The 15,844-nt window shown below is 51.8% G+C and overlaps 1 protein-coding gene and 1 long non-coding RNA gene across 3 annotated transcripts in view; one reads left to right on the top strand and one right to left on the bottom strand.

Annotated features, from left to right (window-relative positions):
* LOC116952005 (3',5'-cyclic-AMP phosphodiesterase 4C-like) overlaps nt 1-15,844 on the bottom strand; it is a 315,456-nt gene that overhangs the window by 178,108 nt on the left and 121,504 nt on the right. The gene's annotated exons all lie outside the window — the stretch shown is intronic.
* Nucleotides 5,248-6,445, top strand: LOC142930901 (uncharacterized). Its single transcript, XR_012946881.1, has 2 exons — nt 5,248-5,545; nt 5,700-6,445. It is a non-coding gene; the product is annotated as an uncharacterized LOC142930901 (long non-coding RNA).

Here is a 15,844-nt window from a genome sequence, read left to right as displayed (position 1 = left end):
GACTGACTGAGATGACTGGCAGATGCACCATCCGTGCCCTCTACTGTGCCAACTTGCTGCATTTTATCCACCCGGGGCTCCGCTCATTGTTGTGAGCGTCGCCCTTCTCCCCTCAGTTGTTGTTGGAGGCTATCTATATCCGCCATTTGGCACTATGTGACGGTGACGTTACCACGGCGCCTGTGCCGTTCCAGGTGCACTTTGAGAACGCTACACACATTCACTGTCACTCACTCTTCAGAACAGCGGGAGAACATACCAACCCTTGGGGGAAGCCTTCGTCCGGCAGTGGATTGACCACGGCCGATGACGATGACTGCTGCTGTAATTGCTCAACTGCACCGCGGTGAGCGTGGCCCTGGGTGTGCTCGCGGATGGCTGTGTTGCCACGGGAACGTGGCGACGGCCGCATCACGCGACGAGAGCGCTTTACATTTCAAAGGCAGCGGCCACTCGACCTTTGTTTGGTGGAGATTTGTCCGCGCGAGCGCCCAACATCGAGAATCTGCGGGCGCGCTCGGCTTGAGCGGCAAACCTTCACAGCTGCCGCCGTCAGGATCTCAATCAAAGGCGGCCGAGACTTTGAACGTGGGGCTTCCCCCGTTTCTCCCGTGGGGTGCACCCATCAGCGCCGCACAGATAGATTTAACAACGCACGCGAAGGCGCGGGCTCCCATCCACGCGGGCGGCCGCTGCCACTGGGGTGGCGCGTTCTCGCCGCTTTCTGCAGAGGTTCGCGGTGCGACTATGGCGGGCCGCCCTGGTTAATACTGCCATAAACGTCTACATGCAAGCGAGTCGCACGCAACCCAGTCGCGCGACTCGATGCTTCGGGTGTGGACTCGGGTTGTGGGCGGCTTCCATCCTGCCGGCAACCGCGGGGAGTTTGATTGCTGAAATCGACAATTTTCTTGTAACTTTGCACCGTGAATGATAGCGCCTTCCAGTGGCTGCAGGGGCGTCAACAGACGGATCGATGCAGTGTCACCCCTCCCCCCCACACCGAGAGCACGGGGTCGTACCGTGATCTGAGTTGAACAATGATGACTTATTCATCCAGGAGAGTCGTAGGGCTTTTTTCAGGAGGGTACTGCTGTCACAATGGGGTTTTATAATGTTTTCAGCGATTTTTTTTATACGTTGGAGGAAATCGGAGCACCCGGGGAAAAAATAAGCTCACGCCCGCGAGGGGTCAACGCGCTATCACCTCCACTTGCCATACCGCCTTCTCCTGGCGAGCCAGGGTATTGCACTTCAACGCACAAGGACTTTAGTCATCTTTGTGCGATCCATCAACCCTCGCATCCACAGTGCTGGATCTCAGGCGACGTGCACCGCCACCACTGATGCCACACGTGGTTGTACTGCACTGCAGGAATGTGTCTGGGTGTCCCCGTGTACAGTGCGTTTGTGTGTGTGGCTGAGCCTGGCACTCCGGGGCCTCCTCCTGCCAATGTCTCAACATAAACAGCCGCTTTAAAGAGTGTAAACACAAACCTTGTAAAAATGACTCAAACGGAGCGGTTTGTGTCTTTATTTTCATCCTTGTTTGAAGTTGCAGACGTTGCCGCTCAGAAACCTCGCGTTTCCCCCTTCGCACTAAGAAGAATGAAGTCCAACAACAAACGTCCAGCTCACGGCCTTCAGATACAGCGCCACAGCCGAGGCCGGGTGTGGCCATGAGCACGGAGCTTCTGCTTGTCGTACAGCTGCTCTTGAAGTTGCGGAGTAACAACTACAATGTCACACTCAGGTGGTCGAGCCCAGATAACCGGGTCATGACTAGCGGAGTAGTGCCATCGTCGCTGTGATGTCTCCTTCGCATTTGTGGATCGTGGCATTGCGTCGTTGAAAGTTGTACGGTCTGTTCTGGATGACCACAGCCGCACGCTTCTGGAGTTTTATTTATTTATTTCCCATTTGTGCATCAGGTACCCGCTGCCATGGTTCGTGCAGTGGATGCGGTTTAGGGTGGACCACGAGCAGCTTCGTGGAAGATCAAACCCCGGGGGTCGTCTGCGTCGAGACGCGGCGACTCGACATCGAGCCGGGCCCCCAGCTCACCTCGAGGGCCTCCTCGCCCAGAGACCCACACACGTGCGGCGGGCACGTCGCCAGCATTGGTTAGCAACTATCAACAATTTTTTTTAGTTTTACCGCATATTAAGGCACCACTGAGCTAGAGTAGCTCTTTTTCAGAAGCGGCCTGGCCACAAATGATATCTCTTGACGAGGTGGATTCTCACCGTGTAGACATTTATAGCAGCCAAACACTCTTAAACGCGTGATGTCAATTCTAAATGTGAAGGGGGGGGGGGGAATCGGAGGACCTGGAGAAGAATCCACGTGACCACAGGGAGAACACGAAAACTCCAAATGTACAGCAGGCGTCAGGGTCGGAATTGAACCCACGACCTCCTTGATACCAGGCGCGGTAGTTAACATCGCCTGGCCACGGTGGTTCACGCAAGCAGCCCGACTCTGCTGATGGGGCTCTGGAAGTCGAAATGGGTGCCACGTTTGTCCTTGTGCTGAACCAATGCCGCTGAAATTGCGTACAGCAAGAAGGGACGCGGTGTGGCGGACAACACACACACTTCACAAACCCTCACACACACACACTCGTGTGTGTGTGTGTGTGAGGGTGTGTGTGGGGGGGTTTGTGAAGGAGACCGCGCACCGTCTGTCCAGTTGTTTTAGTCTCTACCATCATCATGGTGATGGTAGTGCCGCTACTTCACCCAGGATAGCCCCACAAGAGGCCGATCCAGGAACTTCCAAGGGCCCGAGGAGTGCAGAGGGGTGGGGCTATTACCCCCCCCCCCCTCCCGCCACTGTGTGCCTGTGGGGCACCCTGCGGTGTGTTGCTGCGTTCATGTTATGCCACGTTCAATGTCACGAATGTCTACTGTACATACATTCCCCATTTCCCCTGGGCTTGTGCTGTCACAATCACAGCAGAACTCTGGTAATTATCCGTGGCACGGTTATTCAATAATGCTGTTATCTGGGGTTGACGGCGCCCCGAAACTCTTCCAGTTATCCGACCGCTACTCAAATCCAATTATCCGAGGTGTTGTACCACAGGCAAGGAGCTATACGAGCGAGAACCCCAGCTCGCCAGGTTTAACCAGGGGTCCAAACCCCGGGGGCAGACACCGCGGGCGACTGGAGTCGTGGGAGGCGTCCCCCCACGTGGCCAACACGGCGCTGGGCACGCCGGGCGGGGCGGGGGGGGCTCGCCCGCGAGAGGCCCGGCGAGACGGAGACGAGGGCCCCCCATTGGGGAACTCTCGCCGAGCAGCGCTCGCCCCACGTGGCAGACGGCTGCAGGCAAACTCGCGCTCAGAGAACGTCGGCGTCACGGTGGCTAGGAGACAACGACCTCGCCTGGTATGCAAGAAGGGTCGTGGGTTCGACCCTGACGCCTGCTGCTGTATATTTGGAGTTTGCGCGTCTCTCTCCGTGGTCGCGTGGATTTTTCTCCGGTTCCTCCGGTTTTTCCCTCCACATTTAGAGTCAACATCGCGTGTTTTAGAGTACTTGGCCGCTCTACATTTCTACGTGACGAGAAGCCACTTGGTTGAGCTTTCATCTGTGGCCAGGTCGCTTCTAAAAAAAAGAGCTACACCATAGCTCAGTGGGTCTTACCTGGTAAAATAAAACGTTGCGTTTTTTTCTTCTAGATTTGAAGTTTTCGTGACTGCAGGGATCCATACTCTTTGGTTCTTTCGGTAAAGTCACGTAGGTATAAAATAAATTAAATCATAACGTTTGATTGCAACACAAGCAATCATCATCAGGTGGGAAAACCACAGCGATATATTTTTTTGCTCAAGTGGGGGAGAGAGTTGCCGTGGTTGACCATTGTTATAATGATGTGGGCTCGCATGATATTGATTTTTTCCGAGACCAAGGTACTCTGCAAATCTTCGGGCTACTATCGAAGGTTTGTTCATGAAGCCATCCAGATATATAAACATAGACATAAGTTCAACCGAGAAGATGGATACAAATTGAGCAATAATTGGAATGATGTTATTAACCAGGTAAAACCCTAACTGCTTTGTATTGGTTGCCGTCTATCATATCTGCCGGGTACTACTACACCAGACAGCGATCCTCCTACCCCACACCTCCACCCCTCCCTCTCCCCCCTTGCTCCTCCCCCTTCCTTACCGATATAACCAGGTAACCACCTCTGTGAGCGCTAGGGGGCCCCCTTCACCACGCTCGTGCTGCCGAGAGACGAATGGCCGTGCCATGCCAGTCAAAGTTCACTTGTTAACGTGACGGAATAAACAGGATGCTTAAAAAAATGTTCACACTTATATGGGACTATTGTTTTTAATTGAAAAGGAACGGATAATACACTGTAACATGATAACAATGTATGTTAATAGTGTCAAAAAGTCAAGAGTCGCCACTTGTTCGCCATCATTGGTCAAGTTTGTGTCGGTAAGGCTCGAACAAATGTTAACAAATATAGCACACAGAATTAGACATGATCTCGTACCTAACTGCTGCTACATTTGTTTATGGAAATTGTGGATCTGAGAGAGTTGAAACAATAATAATTAACGATGGGTCTTTAAACCCGAGTACGCGTGAAGGTTTAATTAGTTTGGCTGTCGTGTGGTGGAGGGCCTTAACAACATCACCCATTATGTTTTATCCCCTTAAGGCCACACAGCGTTAACAACAAAGTTTTGAGTGTGTTATGTACGGCGTGTTATGTACGGCGTGTTATGTACGGCGTGTTGAACTCCAGTCGCACCGTAAACATAGCCAACCGCGCTAATCGGAGGTGCGGTGTCGGGACGACAGACACGTGGTTTGTGCTTGTGCACCACTGCCCAATCAGAAGCGTCAGCACCAGCGACCCGCAAGCGTCCGTCCGTCACGCTCTGCAGCTGCCACACGCTGTGGCGGAGGAGCACGTGACTAACACCGCTAATGTCTCTCTTGCCGAGGGCTTTCCCGCAAAATTGTCAGTCTTTTGAATTTCCAAACTTTTGAAATTTTGAAGGAAAAAAAACCCCTTCCTGACATCCAGTAGCTCGGCCTGGTGAAGATGAAGATGTTATTGGAACGCGCCTTAAACTTCACTGGTCAAAGCCGGATGCAATGATGAATTGAAAAACTCACTCATTAACAATATCGTGGCCTTGTAAGAATAAATTCATTTTACTTTGTTGACAAATGAAGTTGGCTTGAGCCTTCCATTGTCCTTGCGAGCTTCAACGTCCAAGCCCTTAATCCACACTGTCGTAGGCCGATGACAAGTGCTGTGAGTAACAAGACAAGTGTTGTGAGTAACAAGACAAGTGTTGTGAGTGACAAGTGTTGTGAGTGACAAGTGTTATGAGTGACAAGACGAGAGGCGTTGTCCGCCGCTGGACGCGGCGATGTTCGCGCGCAGCCACTAGGGGGCAGCGCAGCCACAGCCACCACCAAAGACAAAGATCCCCCCATAGCCATAGCAGACTGCTGGAGCAAGAGCCGTGAACCAGCACCGACGAAGGCCTTCACGGCGCACGAAGAGGTGGGTTGTCTTACCACCACGACTACCACCAACACGACTACCACACCACCACCACGACTATCATCACGACTACCACACCACGACTACCACCACTACGACGACTACCACCACCACTCACTGCCGCTTCTCTCCCCTCATTGCGGCCGCCCCCCAGTGGAAACAAATGTACAAGTCTCCCGTCGCCAAACGCTGCGGTGACCTCCAGTGGAGATTGGCACACTGCACGTTGCCATCGGCCGTGTGGCTCAGCCGAATCTCGTCGGGGGTAACAGACTTGGTGCATCTCCTGCTGCGGTGCCAGGGAGGATCTGCCCCACCAGTACTTACACTGCCAGCGGCTCAAACCAATGTTCCGCCTTTTGGGGGACATCTTCAGGAAACTGGGGGTACCCTTCTACAACAGCAGTTTCGTATATGGGGTGTCTTATCTGGCTAACAAGCGCCATGACCTCGCCAACTTCGCCTTTGCTCAGGCGAAGATGGCGGTGTACAGAATGAGAAAAAAGATGCTGGAAGGTGACACTGACGGCTGCTCTGTGCTGCTTCCAGTGTTCAGAGGCCTGCTTAAGGCGCGGCTCTGGCTGGAGCACGCATACCACACACATGTCCGTGATGTGCACGTCTTCTTCGAACGCTGGGAAGCTGGACAAGCCCTCTGTACCAGCGTGGACGGCACCCTCGTGTTCACCTTCTGAAGCGCTTGCTCGTCACCGTGGCGTGCACGATGACCACCACAACCACGTGACTTTTCTTTCGTGTTTTGCGCGGTGCTTTTAGCGCCACAGCTTGTGAATTTGTAGCGTTCATTTCATTTGTGTTGCTGGTGACTTTGTGTATTTTATATCGAAATCGCCTCTAGTGCTTTTGCTGCTGGCGGCAATAAAAGTTGTTTAAAAGTCAGTCTCCCTGACACTCTCTTTTCCTGCCACTCTCCCCCTGCCACTCTCTCTCCCTGCCACTCTCTCCCTGCCACTCTCTCTCTCCCTGACACTCTCCCCCTGCCTCTCTCTCTCCCTGACACTCTCTCCCTGCCGCTCTCTCCCTGCCACTCTCCCCCTGCCACTCTCTCTCTCCCTGCCACACACTCCCCCTGCCTCTCTCTCCCTGCCACTCTCCCCCTGCCACTCTCTCCCTGCCACACTCTCTCCCTGTCACACTCTCCCCCTGCCTCTCTCTCCCTGCGACTCTCCCCCTGCCACTCTCTCCCTGCCACACTCTCCCTGCCACACTCTCCCTCCCTGCCACACTCTCCCCCTGCCTCTCTCTCCCTGCCACTCTCCCCCTGCCACTCTCTCTCCCTGCCACTCTCTCCCTGCCTCTCTCTCCCTGCCACACTCTCCCCCTGCCTCTCTCTCCCTGCCACACTCTCCCTGCCACACTCTCCCTCCCTGCCACACTCTCCCCCTGCCTCTCTCTCCCTGCCACTCTCCCCCTGCCACTCTCTCTCCCTGCCACTCTCTCCCTGCCTCTCTCTCCCTGCCACACTCTCCCCCTGCCTCTCTCTCCCTGCCACTTTCCCCCTGCCACTCTCCCCCTGCCACACTCTCCCTGCCACACTCTCCCTCCCTGCCACACTCTCCCCCTGCCTCTCTCTCTCCCTGCCACTCTCTACCTGCCACTCTCTCTCCCTGCCACTCTCTCCCTGCCACTCTCTCCCTGCCACACTCTCTCTCTCCCTGCCACACTCTATCTCTCCCTGCCACTCTCTCTCCCTGCCACTCTCTCCCTGCTACTCTCTCTCCCTGCCACTCTCTCCCTGCCATTCTCTCTCCCTGCCACTCTCCCTCCCTGCCACTCTCTCCCTGCCACTCTCTCCCTGCCACTCTCTCTCCCTGCCACTCTCTCTCCCTGCCACTCTCTCTCCCTGCCACTCTCTCTCCCTGCCACTCTCTCTCTCCCTGCCACTCTCTCTCCCTGCCACTCTCTCTCCCTGCCACTCTCTCTCCCTGCCACTCTCTCTCTCCCTGCCACACTCTCTCTCCCTGCCACTCTCTCTCCCTGCCACTCTCTCCCTGCCACACTCTCTGTCTCTGCCACTCTCTCCCTGCCACTCTCTCTCCCTGCCACTCTCTCTCCCTGCCACTCTCTCTCCCTGCCACTCTCTCTCCCTGCCGCTCTCTCCCTGCTGCTCTCTCCATGCCTCTCTCCCTGCCACTTTCTCTCCCTGCCACTCTCTCTCCCTGCCACTCTCTCTCCCTGCCGCTCTCTCCCTGCCGCTCTCTCTCCCTGCCACTCTCTCTCCCTGCCACTCTCTCTCCCTGCCACTCTCTCTCCCTGCCGCTCTCTCCCTGCTGCTCTCTCCATGCCTCTCTCCCTGCCACTTTCTCTCCCTGCCACTCTCTCTCCCTGCCACTCTCTCTCCCTGCCACTCTCTCTCCCTGCCACTCTCTCTCCCTGCCACTCTCTCTCCCTGCCGCTCTCTCCCTGCTGCTCTCTCCATGCCTCTCTCCCTGCCACTCTCTCTCCCTGCCACTCTCTCTCCCTGCCACTCTCTCTCCCTGCCGCTCTCTCCCTGCCGCTCTCTCTCCCTGCCACTCTCTCTGCCTGCCACTCTCTCTCCCTGCCACTCTCTTCCTGCCGCTCTCTCCCTGCTGCTCTCTCCATGCCTCTCTCCCTGCCACTCTCTCTGCCTGCCACTCTCCCCCTGCATCTCTCCCTGCCGCTCTCTCCATGCCGCTCTCTCTATCCCCTACACAACAACGCTCGCCGGTGCACAACACTTGCTCGTCCTGTCCTCCACGTTGATTCGTTCACACTCGCGCGTCACCGAGTTAACAAACTCTGTTCGTCAGCAAGTGTCGTTGTGTACCAGCGAGCGTTGTGTACCAACGCGCATTATTGCGTACAAGCGAGCGTCGTGTACTAGCAAGCTTCGTTGTGTACCAGCGAGTGTCGTGTACCAGCGAGTGTCGTGTACCAACTAGCGTTGCGTACCACCAAGCGTTGTGTTCGTAAGGCACGCGGCTCGTGTTGCCGATTCGTTTTATCGCCGCAATGTGGCAACAACGTTCAAAATGTTTCCTGCACGGTATCCATGCCACTCACCAAAAAATTTCCGTACGCCCCTGAGGAGGGAGGGGGGGTCTGACCCACGGGTTGGGATCCCCCAAGGTGCACCTCACCGCATGGTCACTCCTCATTCTTATTACATACGGCTCCTGCTGATGTAGATGCAGGTGGTCGAGCCCAGATAACCGCATCAGGAGTAGCGGAGTGTTTCATCGCTGCGATGTCTCCTTCGTATTTGTGGATTGGGGCATCGCGTCGCTATACATTGTAGAGTCTGTTCTGGATGACCACAGTCGCACTGCTGGAGAGTTTTTTTCTATTTTCCAATTGTGTATCAGGTATCCGCATCTGCTGCTGTGCGGCGGATGCGGTCACTCACATCGCACGTAGGAGGGCGGCAGCGTCACCACGGCCCATTGCACTGCTGAGCCATGGATCAGCTGTGCTTGGTCGAGCTCGAACATCAGAGGCTAACTCCCAGCTCGTCATCACAGGCCGAAACGGCAAGACGCCAACCCAGATGATCGTCTTTGAGCAGCTGTGAAGGCCGTGTGGCTGGCAGGTTGTGTAAGAAATATGTTCTTGGTGAGAGACGGATATCTCAAGGAGACATTGTCGGCCAATTTTTTTAATTCTCCACACCGACGAGTTGTGTACCACGATTTAATTTCCCACTGTATCTTTCCACCGTAGTTTTGCCTGGCTTCTACCGCGTGCAGTCGAGGAATTGTTTTCCTCAACACCACGCGCTCAACAATATAAATGTTGAGGTTTTTATTTATTTGATTTTTCCAGCCAACACGGCTCCCCGGCTCCCAAGCGAGGTCCGCCTTCGCTCCTGCTTTAGATCACCGAGCACCGCAGTGCGCGTCCCAAATCGCGCAATAAAATCAGACGATCAAATCATCAGCGCTGTGCGCTGTTGGTGCCGTCGCCCCACTAGCGCAGGGTGACCGTCGCGCGGGAAGGTGCCGGGCTGTGTTTCACAGACACAGGCTGCAGTCGTTTTGCAGTCGGGGCGGATGTTGCTTCTGTGTGTCATCCCAATTAAGTAATATTGTGGGCATCGTTTTTCGATTAGCACGGTTGGCTACGTGCGGTGCGAAAGAAGTTCAACATTCATACGTATAATATTTGGACTGTGATGCCGGCATAAAATGGTCTACTCTGTTCCAATTATAACGCAGGATCTTTAATGTCCACTGTGAAGCGGGCGGGGCTCACGACAGAGGGCCTCACAATTGGCCTGTGGTTACTGGGCGGTGGTGGCTGTGCACATGGCCTGTGGTAAACAAGCGCTGGGGAGGCAGCGGCGAGGGTTGGTGGATCATCGCACAAATGTTACAAAACTGCCTTCGTGTGAGCGTCGAGGAGCCAGAAGGCGGTACAGCAAAATGCGCACTCATATCACGTCCCTTTTGTATGGGATAGAGTATTGCGCCTCGCACTAGTGAGTTTTCTCTCAGTGCTCCGGTTTCCTCCCACGTACAAACGCTTATTTATTGGGCCGATAAAACTCCCATAGGTAGAGAACCGCAGAGCTTGAGAAATTGTTGGGAGTGCCGGCCCCTTCTCACCGCGGTGTCTGCTTCCTTCCCACCCGCCTGTGGTTCCTCCTTGTGCGGCAGCGGTGCCGGCGCAGCGTTACAAGCCGACACGATCATTATACAGTGAGGGAAAAAAGTATTTGATCCCCTGCTGATTTTGTACGTTTGCCCACTGACAAAGAAATGATCAGTCTATAATTTTAATGGTAGGTTTATTTGAACAATGAGAGACAGAATAACAAAAAAATCCAGAAAAATGCATGTCAAAAATGTTATAAATTGATTTGCATTTTAATGAGGGAAATAAGTATTTGACCCCCTCTCAATCAGAAAGATTTCTGGCTCATAAGTGTCTTTTATACAGGTAACGAGCTGAGATTAGGAGCACACTCCTAAGGAGCACACTCCTAATCTCAGCTTGTTACCTGTATAAAAGACACCTGTCCACAGAAGCAATCAATCAATCAGATTCCAAACTCTCTACCATGGTCAAGACCAAAGAGCTCTCCAAGGATGTCAGGGACAAGATTGTAGACCTACACAGGGCTGGAATGGGCTACAAAACCATTACCAAGCAGCTTGGTGAGAAGGTGACAACAGTTGGTGCGATTATTCGCAAATAGAAGAAACACAAAAAAACTGTCAATCTCCCTCATCCTGGGACTCCATGCAAGATCTCACCTCGTGGAGTTGCAATGATCACGGTGAGGAATCAGCCCAGAACTACACGGGAGGATCTGAAATCCTGCAGCGCCCGCAAGGTCCCCCTGCTCAAGAAAGCACATATACATGCCTGTCTGAAGTTTGCCAATGAAGATCTGAATGATTCAGAGGACAACTGGGTGAAAGTGTTGTGGTCAGATGAGACCAAAATGGAGCTCTTTGGCATCAACTCAACTCGCCATGTTTGGAGGAAGAGGAATGCTGCCTATGACCCCAAGAACACCATCCCCACCGTCAAACATGGAGGTGGAAACATTATGCTTTGGGGGTGTTTTTCTGCTAAGGGGACAGGACAACTTCACCGCATCAAAGGGACGATGGACAGGGCCATGTACCGTCAAATCTTGAGTGAGAACCTCCTTCCCTCAGCCAGGGCATTGAAAATGGGTCGTGGATGGGTATTCCAGCATGACAATGACCCAAAACACACGGCCAAGGCAACAAAGGAGTGGCTCAAGAATAAGCACATTAAGGTCCTGGAGTGCCCTAGCCAGTCTCCAGACCTTAATCCCATAGAAAATCTGTGGAGGGAGCTGAAGGTTCGAGTTGCCAAACGTCAGCCTCGAAACCTTAATGACTTGGAGAAGATCTGCAAAAAGTAATGGGACAAAATCCCTCCTGAGATGTGTGCAAACCTGGTGGCCAACTACAAGAAACGTCTGACCTCTGTGATTGCCAACAAGGGTTTTGCCACCAAGTACTAAGTCATGTTTTGCAGAGGGGTAAAATACTTATTTCCCTCATTAAAATGCAAATCAATTTATAATAACATTTTTGACACGCGTTTTTCCGGATTTTGTTGTTGTTATTCTGTCTCTCACTGTTCAAATAAACCTACCATTAAAATTATAGAGTGATAATTTCTTTTTCAGTGGGCAAACGTACAAAATCAACAGGGGATCAAATACTTTTTTCCCTCAGTTTAACACATAGGCTTTCGCGACCAATATTATTAATAATAAAGGTTTTTGGGTTAGATCGCGTGATTTATAAATGTGTCGAAACCCTCCACCACCCGACACGGCCAATCAGCAAAATAAAGTGTCACGTTGACAAAAGACAATTAGTTCACTACTTTAGCCCACCGGTGTGTTGAAGAGTGAATCCACAACATTTACAGTTTGAATACGACGTTTCGCTGGTAATTACATCCAGCATCATCGGGCAATTCGCCAGAATGGTAAAGCCCTCACTTGCTCTCGGTCTTAAATAGAGCAGCAGGGTGACGTCATCATTTAACTCATTTCAGGTGCAGTGAATTGAGGCGGAGGGGGGTATTGTAATTATATAATCGATTGGCAATCAGTCAATGGTTATGATTAGTAATGAGTTGTAGATTGGTAATTAGTTGTAAGGTGTGTTATTGTGATTATATGCTACATTAGTATCCGTTAATTAATATGTGTTTCCCCTATTAGGAATTGTAATATGTATTATTTAATAATACGCTTCCAAGCCGCACTAAGCCTATAGCTATCAGAACGATTAAAGTTATTTATGTTTCTCTCAATTTCAATGGATTCTCTAATTAGTCTTTGCCAGTAATAATTAGTTTTACACAACACTTCAACGTTATCAAAATCAATTGAGTGTCCTTGTTGACAAGCATGTTCTGCCACTGCCGACAGCTGTGTTTGAGATAATTTAATATTTATTTGGTGTTCTTTTAGTCTTATGCTGATATTACGTCCCGTCTGTCCAATATAGCATCTGCCACATAAACAATCCGATATACACCTTCTGTTGATAATTTAGGTAATTAGTCTTTCGTGCAAGATATTAGTTTTTGAATTTTGTGTACTGTACCAAATCTTACTGTAATGTTTAATGCAAAACACGGGCTAATTTGTCAGTTACTCCTGAGATATATGGAATTTTAATTGTTTTAAGAATCTGATCGCTTTCAGCAGTGTTGCTTTGCGATCGTGATTTGACATTCAGTGCACTGTTAATTTGAGTATTATTGTAGCCCGATGTATGAGCGTCTTGATAAGAGAGGATTTCTGAGCTGGATGATGATGATGCGAATCTGCATTCAGATAGGCATCAGTGTGCGTTTGCTTTCTGTAAATGCTGTGTGTTATTTTACCGTTTATGCCATGTCCAAGCAAGCGATCAGGTTCTTAAAACAATTGCCCGATGATGCTGGATGTAATTACCAGCGAAACGTCGTATTCAAACCGTAAATGTTGTGGATTCACTCTTCAACACACCGGTGGGCTAAAGTAGTGAACTATTTGTCTTTTGTCAATGTGACACTTTATTTTGCTGATTGGCCGTGTCGGGTGGTGGAGGGTTTCGACACATTTATAAATAACGTGATCTAACCCAAAAACCTTTATTATGAACTTTTTTCCCTCACTGTAAGTGATTACGAATAAGACACCCTTCCCCACGTTGCATTCTGTCCCGGGCCTCCGGGAAGCTCCGTGGCACCGGGGCTTCACAGCTGACAGCTGATGATTCCACCCCAGCATGCGGGAGGGGACACAAAAGGAAGGGTGGGGGGGGGCCATGCTACATGTGCCACTCTGGCCCCCACGCAAGTGAGTTGCCGCGCGGTTACGGCGGCCGCGCGTTCATCAGAGTCTCCGCTCTCATCCGCTCGTCCTCTGGGGAAACGGCGCCAATTGATTAATCACAAGCTTATAAATAACTTAATAGCAGAGCGGAGTTTAATCACCGCGTAGCGATGAACACGGAGAGCGAGAGATGACAGAGGGTCCACGCGGAAAGCCAGATGCCGATTTCAAACGCTCCCCACCTAGCCCGGCACAAGCGGCCGTGTCGGGCCGCGTTTAATGAATCCTTGGGCACGAAGTAAACGCCTCCGGCAGCAGCGCGAACAATCGCTTCTTCCTCAGGGTCACAATCATCGCCTCAATGTGGAATGCGCCGCTCACCACGCGGGAAAGCGCTCAGAGACGTCCGCCCCCCCGGCGTAGAGGAGGGCGGCTCTCTCAAGCGCACACCACCATCTTGTTGTTACACGGCAGGGCGGCGACATTGGTGGTGGAGGCAGTGCAGAGGTGACTCTCGTGCCTCGTGGCAAGATTCTCCAGGGTTGATTTGCGGCTCAGGCGCACTGTCTGTGTGGCGTCTTTATGTTCTCCCCCCACAGCCCCCCATTCTGTTCGGGTTTCCTCCCACAGCTTAACACGCACACACGCAACGTAGCCGATATTGCCCTCCCCCACCCCCCCTACTGCGAACAACTTGAAACTAAACCATTTTTATTTTACCAGGTAAGGTCCACTGAGCTATGTAGCTCTTTAAAGAAGCGACCTGGGCACGAAGTGGCGTATCATGTGAAAATGTATAGCAGCCAAATTCTCTGCGCAATGTTGATTCTTAATATAGATGGAAAAACCGGAGGATCCGGAGAAAATTCCACACAACCACAGGGAGAAAATGCAAACTCCAATATACAGCAGGCGTCAGAGTCGGTATCGAAACTACAACCTCCTGCATACCAGGCGAGGAAGTTAACATCGTCTAGCCACCGTGGCAGAAAGGCCCTCCTGAGAAAGAGTCTTGAGACTCGGCGAGGCTTCCCCGGGGTCGTCTACGAGCACAATGCCAATGACGGGGGCCGTGGGATCCCCCCTGGAGGGGCCAGAGATCTGGCGGACGCACCGCCACCTGCCGGGATGTGGATCGGCACGCTCGATGACTCTCGCTGCCACGTGCTGCTGTCAACCCACTCCATCCCCCGCCCGTCCGTTAATCCTCGCCGGCCGCTTTGTGAGAATTCCCAACTGCTGGCGACGAGGTGACGGGCAAGCTGCTGGTCGCCGGGCGGTCGGCGTCCGTGGACGAGCCAGGCGAGCACGAGGTGGGATGGGGGGGGGGGGAGAGACGCGTTGATGCTATAAACCTGGTGAAATAAAATAGTTTTTAGTTTAATCACCGCTACGGCCTCGCCGCTAACTACAGCGCCACCGCGACTCAGCAGAGAGCGCAGCCTCAACGGGGGAGCAGAGCTCGCTCCAGCACAGTGGCGTCGTAGCCCGAGCCACAATGGCACGGGGCGAGAGCATGAGGGAGAAGAGTTCGAGAAGCCTCGACCTCATCCTTTTAACTGCCGGGAGATTGAATCGGTGCCGAGATGTTAACTACCTTGCCTGGTAGTTATATTTGGAATTTGCGTGCCTCTCTCCCCCGTCGACGCGTGGATTTTTCACCGGGTCCTCCGGTTATCCCCTCCACATTTAGGTGTGAAAAAGAGCTACATAGCTCATTGGGCCTTACCTGGTAAAATAAAAAATAGTTTAGTTTTAAATTAAAAAAAAGGTTTTTTTGTAGTCCTTTTTCCATTTATTTACGCAACAAAGCTCGACTAAGAGACTTTGGTGCTCCCTTTAAATAAACTACTTATTCAAAACTCAGCTGGCCGGGGCTTTTACCAGATCTCAATCGTCTTGACCTTATGACTCACATTATTTCCTCCCTGCACTGGCTCCCAGTAACAGTACAGAATAGACTTTAAGATTCTTCTCACGTTCATCACGCGTTTAAGAGTATTTGGCTGCTATAAATTTCCACACGATAAGCCACTTCGTTGAGCTATCACTTGTGATAGCCAGGTCGCTTCTGAAAACGAGCTAAATAACTTACCTGGTAAAATAAAGAAAAGTTTTATAGTCTTTGGTTCTTTCGGTAAAGTCAAGTAGGTATAAAATAAAATAAATTAAATCACGACGTTTCGGAAGCAACACAAGCGTCTGTCATCAGGTGGAACAGCCACAGCAAGAACACATTGCTGTAGTGTGATTTAATTTAATTTATTTTATACCTTCGTGACTTTACCGAAATAACCATAGAGTATGGATCCCTGCAGTCACGAAAACTTCAGATCTAGATTGAAGTTTTATAGTTTTAGAACCGGCCACCTGTGGTTGCTATTCCAGCGTGCTGACCGTGGTGTCACCACCACGAGTTGGACCAGCCACAGTTGTTGACACCCGTCACGTTCTTATCACGAATGAGTCGCCTTCTCCTCTTGTGATAAATCTCCTTG

The sequence above is a fragment of the Petromyzon marinus genome, chromosome 44 (assembly GCF_048934315.1).
Source record: "Petromyzon marinus isolate PM22_M1 ecotype Great Lakes invasive population chromosome 44, UKy_Petmar_22M1.pri1.0, whole genome shotgun sequence".
Taxonomy (NCBI): domain Eukaryota; kingdom Metazoa; phylum Chordata; class Hyperoartia; order Petromyzontiformes; family Petromyzontidae; genus Petromyzon; species Petromyzon marinus.
This window is presented reverse-complemented; position numbering and strand designations above follow the sequence as displayed.